This window comes from Oratosquilla oratoria, unplaced genomic scaffold (genome assembly GCF_046742065.1).
Source record: "Oratosquilla oratoria isolate Oo_2021 unplaced genomic scaffold, ASM4674206v1 SCAFFOLD102, whole genome shotgun sequence".
NCBI lineage: Eukaryota > Metazoa > Arthropoda > Malacostraca > Stomatopoda > Squillidae > Oratosquilla > Oratosquilla oratoria.
The window spans coordinates 42,618-55,000 of NW_027467459.1; positions in this window are offsets into that span (position 1 = coordinate 42,618).

Here is a 12,383-nt window from a genome sequence, read left to right on the forward strand (position 1 = left end):
GCAAAACATAAGTAAAGCGGTAGTTTTAAGTTCTCCAACCAATGAGAAAGCAGATTGAGCTTTCCAGACAAATTATGTTATGTTTCTGAGTTTGGCGTCATCTGACAATACGTGTTGAAGCGTAGTCCAGACGGGTATTGCGCAAAATTTAATATTTTAAGAGCCCCTTGACGTTTGGTCTTGCGGGATCATCCTCTTCAGGCTGCTGACTGGTCAGACTCCTTCGAAGGACTCCAACACCAACTTTGCGATCTGGTGCTCTTCGACTTCAGATATGGGTCTTTGAGGACCTTGGAGGTCACTTTCTGACAACCATTTCCGCATCAAGAAAGTTCTTGCACCAAATGCAGAATACAGAGTAACAATTTCTCATATAGAAAAATACAATTGGTTCAGAGGCTGAGCGATAACATTTACAAGTTCAACGCATCCTCGGTATATTCCAAATATAATTAGAAAACAAAAACAGAAATCTTATTAAGTCGTTTTGAATAAAAGCAGTTCGTTTAGGAAAAGTCACATCAAATTTACAAAGCATAAACTTTGGTGTCCCACAAGGGTCTATCCTGGGACCAATTTTATTCTCTATTTATGTAAACGATCTCTCCAAATCACTTCCTAACACTTTAGTTTTTCAATACGCTGACGATACGCAAATCATAATGACAGGAAATATTGAAGGCTTAGACGAGTTGATAAGAAAAGCTGAAAATATACTGCTAAGGGTTAAAACCTATTTCCAAATTAACGGACTGCTATTAAACGAAAAGAAAACTCAATGTATGTTTGTAGGTTCTAGGCAGTATATATCAAGAATACCAGAAGACACGATCATAAATTTTAACGGCTCAGTCATTAAACCTGTAAAAGTAGTTAAGAATCTGGGGGTGTATTTGGACCAATATTTGTCTTTCGATAGTCACATAGATCATATACATAAGAAAGTCACGGGGATACTTATGTACCTCACACGAATAAAGGATTGTCTTGATTATGAAACGCGAGTTATGGTAATTGACGCACTGGTACTCAGCATAATAAATTATTGCTCAAATGTATGGGGCTCAGCTAATAAAACCCAGATTGAAAGAGTACAAAAATTACAAAACTTTGCTGCTAGAGTTGCTGTAGGGGGAATAGGTAAATACGACCACGTCTCACCCGCGATTAAACGTTTGAAATGGCTCAAAATAGAAAATAAGTGTTCATTTGATATATGTATGTTTATATTTAAAATATTAAAAAAGAGATTCCCCGAATGGTTGTATAGAAATATCTTCGACATCAGTATAACAAGAGATAGGCCATCAAGGCAAAGACAGAATCTCTATGTTCATCGGGTTAATACTGAAATAGGCACAAGAATGATACCTGTAAGAGGGCCTAAGACATGGAATAAACTCCCCATCGCTATTAGAGACATAACATCAATAAATGTGTTCAAAGATAGGTTGCGTAAATATTTTCTAGATAATCAAATGTAAGTCAGCAAACATTTGTTAGCGTATAATATGCACTAGTAACACAAGGTTTTTAAGCATATTCGATTTTGTAACATTGTGATTTTTTTTTTTTTTACCTCCATGTTCTTGCGTTGATAAGCACTGCTAATACAAGTTTTTAAGCTTATATCATTCTGTACTATTATAAAGTCTTTAGTTTTTACCTTCATGTTTTATGTGTACAAAAATATGTATCACTATGTAATGCTCTTGTGAATATTGTAAATAATGTAAAGAATACCCAATGAAAATTGGAATAAAGGAATTATTATTATTATTATTATTATTATTATTATTATTATTATTACTTTCTCTCTCTCTCTCTCTCTCTCTCTCTCTCTCTCTCCCTCACTCTCATTCTCGCCTCTCTCTCTCTCACTCTCATTCTCGCCTCTCTCTCTCTCTCTCTCACTCTCATTCTCGTCTCTCTCTCTCTCTCACTCTCATTCTCGCCTCTCTCTCACTCTCATTCTCGCCTCTCTCTCACTCTCATTCTCGCCTCTCTCTCTCTCTCACTCTCATTCTCGCCTCTCTCTCTCTCTCTCTCTCACTCTCATTCTCGCCTCTCTCTCTCTCTCTCTCTCTCTCTCTCTCTCTCTCTCTCTCTCTCTCTCTCTCTCTCTCTCTCTCTCTCTCTCTCTCTCACTCTCATTCTGCCTCTTTTTCTCTCTCTCTCATTCTCGCCTCTCTCTCTCTCTCTCTCTCTCTCTCACTCTCATTCTCGCCTCTCTCTCTCTCTCTCTCACTCTCATTCTCGCCTCTCTCTCTCTCTCTCTCTCATTCTCGCCTCTCTCTCTCTCTCTCTCACTCTCATTCTCGCCTCTCTCTCTCTCTCACTCTCATTCTCGCCTCTCTCTCTCTCTCTCTCTCTCTCTCTCTCTCTCTCTCTCTCTCTCTCTCACTCTCATTCTCGCCTCTTTCTCTCTCTCTCTCTCTCTCTCTCACTCTCATTCTTGCCTCTCTCTCTCTCACTCTCATATTCGCCTCTCTTTCTCACTCTCATTCTCGCCTCTCTCTCTCTCTCTCATTCTCGCCTCTCTCTCTCTCTCTCTCTCACTCTCATTCTCGCCTCTCTCTCTCTCTCTCATTCTCGCCTCTCGCTCTCTCACTCTCATTCTCGCCTCTCTCTCTCTCTCTCACTCTCATTCTCGCCTCTCTCTCTCTCTCACTCTCATTCTCGCCTCTCTCTCTCTCTCTCTCTCTCTCTCTCTCTCTCTCACTCTCATTCTCGCCTCTCTCTCTCTCTCACTCTCGCCTCTCTCTCTCTCTCTCACTCTCATTCTCGCCTCTCTCTCTCTCTCTCTCTCTCTCTCACTCTCATTCTCGCCTCTCTCTCTCTCTCACTCTCGCCTCTCTCTCTCTCTCTCTCACTCTCATTCTCGCCTCTCTCTCTCTCTCTCTCATTCTCGCCTCTCTCTCTCTCTCACTATCATTCTCGCCTCTTTCTCTCCCTCTCACTCTCATTCTCGCCTCTCTCTCTCACTCTCATTCTCGCCTCTCTCTCTCTCTCTCTCTCCCACTCTCATTCTCGCCTATCTCTCTCTCTCTCTCACTCTCGTTCTCGCCTCTCTCTCTCTCTCTCTCTCTCACTCATTCTCATCTCTCACTCTCTCTCTCTCTCATTCTTGCCTCTCTCTCTCTCTCTCTCACTCTCATTCTCGCCTCTCTCTCTCTCTCACTCTCATTCTCGCCTCTCTCTCTCTCTCACTCTCATTCTCGCCTCTCTCTCTCTCTCTCACTCTCATTCTCGCCTCTCTCTCTCTCTCTCTCTCTCTCACTCTCATTCTCGCCTCTCTCTCTCTCTCTCACTCTCATTCTCTCTCTCTCTCTCACTCATTTTCTCTCTCTCTCTCTCTGACTCTCATTCTCGCCTCTCTCTCTCTCTCATTCTCGCCTCTCTCTCTCTCTCACTCTCATTCTCGCCTCTCTCTCTCTCTCTGACTCTCATTCTCGCCTCTGTCTCTCTCTCTCTCTCTCACTCTCATTTTCACCTCTCTCTCTCATTCTCGCCTCTCTCTCTCTCTCTCTCATTCTCGCCATCGGCATATATGCAGATGGATAAATAAAACCCCTGGAGTTGTTGTTGTTGTTGTCGTTCCCTAGACTGTCTGTCCGAGCAGTCCCGTCTCCCCAAGGAAGGCCACAGCCGAGACTGGGTTTTCCCACAAATCCTTTATAGAGTGTATGTTGTGTTGTTTGCGTGCATGATTGTGTATAATGCAGTCTTCCATTATGTGTTGTATGGTATGGGGTGAAGTGTTACATCCTGGGCAGCTGTTCACAACACGGTCGTCCAGCCTCCTCTGGTAGCTTAGAAGTGCTGGGTGGTGACCGCATCGCAGTCTGGCCAAGTGGACTCTGTCCTTACGTGGGAGAGAGGATTCAGAAGGGTGGATATCAGGGGGTCTGGCATGCAGCAGTGTGTTGTCTTTCAGTGTGTTAATGGAGCGGTGAGTGATATGATTATGAATATGTTTCCGGAGGCTGGTATTTGGTGGTTGTGGAGGAAGAGAAGAGAGTATCTTTGTGTAATAAAGGTCTTTGGGTGTAGTTTTAATGTTTCTTGGTGTGTGTGGGTGTTCTGCTATGTAGTGTAACGGGTGTGATGTGTTTGTGGTGGCTGCAGCAAGTGTTTGTGTGCCTCTCATGTCGAGGTGTTCCTTGACTTTGAGGACTTTTGTTTCATGGTGTAAATGGTCTGTAGGTGATGTATTTGTGCAGCCTGTAATTGTTTTTAGGGCTTTGTTTTGTATGATTTGAAGGGTGTTGTGGTATGTCTCACTGAGATTAGGAGCCCATGCAGGACTCGCATAATTCATCACTGAGCGTATACATTGTTTGTATATTGTTATATTAGTTTCTTTGTTTTGTCCAAATGTTGTTCCAGTGATTGACTTAAGTGCGTTAAGTCTAGGTGTGCATTTGTTTTTTATGTTTGTGAGGTGTTGTTTGAAAGACATGGATGTATCGTATGTTACACCAAGAATTTTCGGTGTGTTTGTGTGTGGTATTAGAGTGTTGTTGATGTAGAGATGAGGTATGTATTTGTGTTCTTTTGTCCAGTTGGTGAGAAGTGTTGCTGTAGATTTGGTTGGAGCTATTTTGAGTCTGTTTGTGATGAACCATGTGTTGAGTGTGTCAAGGTAAGGCTGGATTATTTCTGCAGCTTTGTCTGTGTTACGATGTGTGCATGTGATTGTTATGTCGTCTGCGTAAGAAGAGATTTGTATTTCTGAGGTGTCTGGCGTGGGTAAGTCATGCATGTATAGATTAAATAATGTGGGGGATAGAACTGAGCCCTGCGGTACTCCGTTCTTAATGTTTCTGATGTGCGATGATTGGCCATTATATGACACATGAGCATTCCTGCCTGCCAGATAATTGGCCAGCCATCTTTTGGTGTTATTGTGCATGTCTGTGTTATATATTTTATTTGTTAGGTTGTGGCGGGGGATAGCATCAAAAGCTTTACTAATGTCCAATGTTATAAGAAGTGTTCTGTGGTGGGGCCTATCTGAATTGATGCCATCAAAAATTCTTTGTGTGAGGTTTGTCAGAAGAGTGTTTGTGGAGTGTAGTGGCCTAAAACCGTGTTGTGAGTCAGCAAGGGGAATATATGGTGTGACAAGTTTAAGTATTAGGCGTTCAATGACTTTAGAGGGGGTGCAGAGAAGTGTGATTGGGCGGTGCGATGATGGGATTGTTGGGTCTTTGTTCGGTTTTGGGATGGTGATTATTTTACCATGCTTCCAGATGTCGGGTATAGTGTTGTGTGAATAGCTGTAGTTTGCAATGTTTGTGAGTGCGTGTATACCTTGTGGTCCAATGTGTTTTAGGTGGATGTTGCTTATGTTATCAGGGCCACAGGCAGATGAGTGCTTGAGACTATGCATTATGAGTTTTGTCTGACTGTCTATGAAGGGTGTATAGTCTGAGTCTGTGGGAAAGTCTTTCTTACGTCGAATGGTGCGTCGGTCGTCAGGGTGAGATGTAAGATGGCTCGTCTGTGCAAAATGACGTATGAGTGCGTTTGCTTGTTGTCTGTTTGAGGGTAGATTATCTGTTGTTGTGATTATTGCTGCGTGAGAGCGTGTAGTGTTAGTGTTGGATAGTGTGATGCTGTTGAGTGTTTTGTACAATTTGCTGGTGTTTGTTTTGTGATCAAGTGTATTGATAAAGTTTTGCCAATTTTGTGTTTTTTGTTCATGTATTTTATTGGCAATCACAGTGTTTAGTGTTTGTATTTGGTCTGCTATGTTTTGAGGGATAGGTGTGGGGGTATCGTGTTTAAGTGTGTCACGTTGTCTGATGAGGCCTTGGATTTCTGGTGTGAAGTTGGGGTTGTGTGATTTTCTGTTGCCTCTAGGGATGTATCTCTTGTCTGCGTTTTGTATGATTGTATTAAAAGCGTGCACAGCATTGTTTATGTTTGTGATTGGTGTACTGTTAAGTGTTTCAAAATGTTGTTCTGTCTCTTCATTAAAGGCTTCCCAGTTAGCTCTCTTGTAATTGGTGTAAGTGTGTCTGTGGCCAGCTGGGGTGCATCTTGTTTTGGTGGTGATGATGATTGGAAGGTGGTCAGAACCAAGGGCTCCGACCACTCTCCATGATGTTGTTGGGGTTAGGCAGGGGGAACAAAAGGTGATATCAGGAGAGGAGGGAGTGTAGAGGGCTTGGTATGGGATATGTGTATGATTATGCGTGTTGTTCATGATAGTCAATGAGTCGAGTTGAGTCTGTATATCAAGCCCTCTGTCTGTGTCGGGGTTGTCGACAAACCAGGCAGACGACTTGGCGTTGAAGTCACCACCCATGATCAGGTTGGGGATTGAGGTTAGTTGGCTGAGCTGAGGTCTGAAGGTGTTTGGAACTGTGGGGGATGATTGGGGGGGAATGTACATGTTAACTATTGTTAGTGTTGAATTGTTGCCTGTGCGGATACGAATGGATTGGGTTTCTGTTGTGTTATCTGTGGTAGGGAGGAGAATTTTGGTTGTGGCACTTGTGTCCACAAAACAGATGGAATGGTGGATCAGGGTGACGAGTCCACCGCCATTGCCGTCAGTCCGGTCTTGTCTGATGGTGGTGTAATTATGAAATGATGGTGTTTTGTGTGAGTGTCTTAATTTTGTTTCTTGTAGAATTGCAATGTGTATGTTGTGTTGTTTAAGAAAGTGTTCAAGTTCATGTTTTTTAGTGTTAATACCGTCAATGTTGTGTTGTAATATGTTGATGTTGTGTGTTTTGTATGTGTTGTATGTTGCCGTTTGGGGTTGAGGTTGGGGTGGTAGTGGGGAAGGTGTAGGATCTGGGTCAGAGGGGGGGAAAGGAGAGATCGGGGACAAAGGAAGGGGAGTACTAATCGGGGGTAAGGGCAAGGGGAAATTGGGAGTGGGTAAGGGTGTTGGCTGTGGTTGGGGAGGTGGGATTGGGGTTACTGGAGGGCAGGTAGAACATGTCCAAGTGTTTGTGTATTGGTTTGTGTCAGCAAGTGTTGTACAAGTGAGGTGGGCCCAGTTTTTGCACATATTGCACTGAACTGAGCCCTTTGTCTGTTTGCTCGAAGTAATGGGTTTAGAGCATGTTGGGCATGTGTATTTTGTGGTGGGCCCAGGATTGCTCTCTACATCTCCGGCTAAAAGTAGAAGAAGAGGGGTGATCGCCGGAAAATGACCCCTCAGTGCAGAAAAAACGTAACATTGTGTGTTGGAAAAAAAAAGGATTGTGGTACTCCCCCAGGTAGGCGTAGCTCCTCCTTGGGGATCGGTGCCATCTGCGTAGAGCTGATGGCCAGGGGTAAATGCTGCTGTTTGGCCCCCAACTCTTGGGGTTGGGGGGTGGTCCCACGACGTAGACGTTGCAGCTCCAGGACCACCCCTGGAGTAGGGGGCTCTGGTGATGCCGGACATCGTAATTGAAAATAAATTACCTGTATTTTCCTCCGTTTTTACAGCAGAACTGCTGAAAGTTATAAATGCTTTAAAATATATATTTTCTAGCTGCTGCCATGGTACGAGTTTTGTTGTATACACAGACTCGATGAGTCTCTTATCTTTAGGGAAGTTGTTTCCATCTTGTTACTTGGTCCAAGAAATTAAAGATTGGGTTTTTCTGTTAATCGATAGAATAAGAGTAAATGTAAAATTTTGTTGGGTTCCGTCCCATGTTGGAATCGCCGGTAATGAAGGGGCTGATGTAGCAGTCAAGGCAGCAATTAGGCTTGACCATTGTTCCAGCAATCCCCTTTCCAGATTTTAAAATTATTAGATCTTGTTGGAGAGACCAGTGGCAAGACCACTGATCTAGTTTGACAAGTAATCTTTCACTAAAGAGTATTAGACCTGTACAGTCATGGGTCCACTGCCCAACGAACAGGAGGTCCAGCATTATTTCAACTAGGTTGCGGATCGGTCATACTTGTGCAACCCATAAGTATATAATAACAAATGGGGCAGAGAGGCAGGTTCCTCAGTGCTTTGCCTGTCATGTTGACCTATCAGTTAAACATATCTTGGTAGAATGTCCCTTTTATGAAAACCAACGTAGGACTAATTCACTATCGGTAGAAATTTTAATTGAAAATATTGGTATGGAACAGTTTATAAAATTTTTGAAAAGTATATCTATCTTTTAGTATTTAATTTTAACTGGACTAATTTCAATCTTTATTCATAATCTTACATTATTCAAAAAATAGGAGTACAGTCAGGCTTAAAGCCATTCTACGAGTACATACCAATATATACAAGTATTTGCGCATGGGAGCGTGTATACAGTATATATACATATACACACACATACGTGTGTGTATGTGTGTATGTGTATGTACTGTATATGTTAATACAGTAATAGTCGATAAGAAGACTTTCTTAATTCAAAACTGGTAAATATGCGCTGAATGGCTTTATGGCTTCGGCGCTTGGCTAAAGGTCATAAATCTTATAAATCTAATCTAATCCCCACCTCCCTTCGTCTCGTGTCCTACCGTCCCCCATCGCCCTGTTCCTCCACCGTCCCCTAGGTCCCATCACCTCGTGCCTCCAGGTATCAATCATTGCTCCGTCACCCCCCCCCCCAACCTCCCGTTCACCACCACACGAGTACTCCTCTTACTCTCAATATGTCCTCTCCATACCGATAGGAACTCAATCTGATGCGTTCCCCACCTCCTGTCTTTTGCTGGGTGCCATCCCATGTTGGCTTTCCAGGCATTGAATGAGCAGACAAGAAGTTCTGCTACCTTTCCGTAGCTGGTACTGACGTAATATTCGCGCAGTTTTCTTTGATTTGCAATGACGCTTAAGGTAACTAATGTTTGATGTGAAATATTTGTGACACACTCGACACTAAGCCTTTCTGTTGTCTCCAACTCTAGCCACCCATGTATTAAACAATTCGATTGACAGCCATATTTCTTGAACTATGACGTGTAGACATGATAACTGTGGAGATAAATACTTAACGTTAGTTCCACTATATACGATTACTGGATGGCATAGATGAAAAATTTGTACGTGTTCTCACTTCGTTTTCTGTCTTCAAAGAACCTGAAGTGGTGACTTAACCATACGTCTTTAGTCATATTTGAAAGGGATTATCTTACTATAATAATACAGGATAACGCTCACCTAAGATACAGTACCCGTTGGTAATAATATGACTCGTCAAAATGTTCACAGTGCAGGAACCCGGTGAAACTGCGAAGAAATCGATGTATTCAGACGGTTTTTGCAGGGAATTTCAGACATAGGCTGTGCTGTCTGACACTAGCAAGTAATGATGAATCTGGAAGTAAAACACGGTTGCGGTTGAAATTGACAATTTGTCTTCATTTATTGTTCGTTTCGTTCATAGAATAGGCAGAAAGCGCATTAAGGAAATGTTCCCGCTTGTCACGTGATTTGTGACGTGTCAATGCGCTTAGCAGACAAATCTCCGTAGAATGTCATAAGCAGTTCGTGGTTCAGCTTGGAGTCGATGCCTCCACCCCACACGTCCTTCACCAGACTGTTACACTAGTATATGGTCCATATAAATCTTGGTTTAAGAAATATTGGGAGGACCTCCTAACGAGACACCTATTACTCAATATCCGGTTTAGAAACATTAATGATTAGGCTACGTTAGCTGTAAGAAAAAAAAAAAAAAAGGCCTGAGTAACGGTTTAAGAAATATTGGGAGGACCTCCTAACGAGACACCTATTACTCAATATCCGGTTTAGAAACATTAATGATTAGGCTACGTTAGCTGTAAGAAAAAAAAAAAAAAAGGCCTGAGTAACGGCTCAGAGCCTTCTGAAAATGTAGATAAATTATATCAACAGATCTACATTCCTCGTATTTGCTAAAGACGTCGAGGAGATTAGTTAAACATGAGCGTTTGCAACGGAAGCCATGTTGTGAATCTTTCATAATTTTATTTTCTTCTAGAAATTTCACTACACTGTATTGATGGTCTCTAGGAGTTTATACACGATCGAAGTCAGGGTAATCGGTCTGTAGTTGCCCCTTTCTTGAAAATTGGTGTTACGTTAGCACATTTCCAATCTGATGTGAGTTTACCAAGTGTTAAAGATTTGTTGAAAAGGATGCACAAGGGTTTACTGATTTGATTTTTGACTTCTCGCAGAATTCTAGGTGAAATTTTGTCAGGTGCCGGGGTTTTATTTATTTTGAGCTTATCAATTGTTGCTCGACAAAGAAACTGAAAAAGTATTGCTAAAAAGAGACACACACACACACACACATACACACGCACACACACGCACTCACTCACACTTCAACGAACGGACGGCATAGAAGACGTTCTGAAGAAAATTGAAGTTTCGTGGATCCCAACGCAAAGAGAAGTGCCTATTGTATTTACAGGGTGGGGGGGAAATTGCTCGTGGGGTAGTGGGAAAGTAGGGAAAGAGGAGAAGGGGAGGGATTGCTGAGGGAAATGGAAGGAAATGAGGAAGGAGAGGACTTGGCCCAGGCAGACAGGCGAAAGGTAAACAAACGACCCCCCGACCAGCTGAGCGACGATGAAATGTCTAATAAAAATGTGAAGATTAGAAGTATAGATAAGAGCAATACAGTAGAAAGTGATGAGAATATTTTCCAGGGATTTAAAGAGGGTGGGGGGACACCCCCCCCCCCCGACTGACAAGACTAGAAGAGAAACTCGATAAGATGATCGAGGACATGAAGCGTAGGTTCGGTCATGTTAACAACATTGTACGGAGGGTTGAAAAACTGGAAGAACTAGAGAAGGCGAACAAAAACTTAACTAAGGAAATTGAAGAATTAAAAAAACAGTTAAAAGAAGTAAAAAAAGAGAATAAAGTCTTAAAGGAGAATAATAAGGAGAACAAGGAGGGTTGGAAAAAAATCCAAGAAAATAGCAAAGTTGCATTCACTGACATAATCAGAGAGCAAATGAATGAACAAACTGAAGACTCAGTTATTAAAGTGATGAGACAGAAGCAGAATATAGTAAGAGACTTAGCAGACAGAAAGAAATGTATACTTATATTAGGAATGGAAGAGAAACATAACCCAGATAGAACCACAAGAATCAAAGAGGAAAATGAAAAAGTAAGCCAATTACTAGAATCAGTTCAGGAAGATGAACCAGAAATAATGAAACAAATAGAAGAGAAATTCAGGCTCGGGAAATATAGTACAGACAAGACCAGACCAATTAAGATTAAATTCAGGTCACAAACTACGGCAGAGAATATCTTATCCAAAACAGGGAAACTAGCAACAAGTGAACAATATAAAAAGGTATGGATAAAAAGGGAAATGAATAAAGAGGAAAGAGAGGAAGAAAAACAGAAAAGACTTGAAGCTAAGGAAAAAAACGAGATAAGAACGGAGTCAGAAAAAAAGAGATTCTATTGGAGAGTAGTGAATATGAAACTAAAGAAAGTCGACATACAAGAGAAAAACAAAAGGGAAACAGAGAACACAATGGAAGTGGCAGAAAACTAAGAGTGTCTTACACAAATATAGATGGATTAATAACAGGATTGAATGAGCTGAATGATTATTTGAAAGAAAAAGAACCGGACATAATGGGAATTGTAGAAACAAAATTAAAAGGTCCACTACCACCCAACAGTGTAGGACATGATGCATATAATTATTGGATTAGAAACAGAGTGAAAAAGGAAGGGGGTGGAGTTATGTTCCTGACTAAGAAGGATATAAACGTGAAGGGTGTCACATATGGAAAGAATACAGTAGAGATGATAATGATGGAAGTAGAAGACAGAGATAAGAAGAGCAGAAAGTTTGTGATAAATTATGTGCCCCCGAAAACAGCCTCATGGGAAGAGAGTGAACATAAAAGTATGTTAGAAGACACAAAGATAACATTAAACAAGATAATGGAAGAGGGAGGGAGAATAGTTATGATGGGCGACTTTAATTGCAAAGAAATCTGCTGGGAAGAAATGACAGTAAAGGGTGGAGACGGCTCATGGGGAAAAGCTCTACTTGAGATGGTTACTGACCATACAATGACACAATGGATACAGGAGAACACTAGGTATAGAAATGAAGAAGAGCCATCGAGACTAGACCTAATAATTACATCCGAACCTAGAATAGTGGACAAAATTGAATATAAAACACCAATAAGTAAAAGTGACCACATATTGATTGAACTGGAACTTAATGAAGAAAAATATAGGAAAAGAAATGAACAATATAGAAAAGGAAGAATGATGTATGAAAAAACAAACTTTGATAAAATAAGAGAATTCTTTCAAAAGGAAAACTGGGAAGAAATATACAAAGAAGAAACAACAGTAGAAGAGAAATGGAATATTTTGACAAAAATTTACAAAAAAAAAGGAGTGGAAAAGTATGTCCCAAGACAAAAACAAGAAA